This window comes from Poromitra crassiceps (genome assembly GCF_964638095.1).
Source record: "Poromitra crassiceps genome assembly, chromosome: 13".
Taxonomy (NCBI): domain Eukaryota; kingdom Metazoa; phylum Chordata; class Actinopteri; order Beryciformes; family Melamphaidae; genus Poromitra; species Poromitra crassiceps.
Genome location: NC_139644.1, coordinates 8,627,637 through 8,627,909, shown reverse-complemented (window position 1 = coordinate 8,627,909; position 273 = coordinate 8,627,637).

Below are 273 nucleotides of genomic sequence, written 5' to 3'. Positions count from 1 at the left end.
CTGATCCCCGCCAATCACCAGCAAGAATACTATTAAGACCATTAAGAGGATTAGACTGTGACTTATGGAAACAGAGATATCAATGAACAGACATTTTTCTGCTGTGCGTAAAGACGCACCGAGACCGTGCGTCCTCCAAATGGCACAGCAACAGCAGAGTGGACTTTATCTAATTTGACTGTTTAATATGATCAAGATGAAGTGAATATAAAGTAGACTGTGAGTGTGAATGCACCTGCAGTCAATATATTTTTATATTTTTTATTTAGGAAT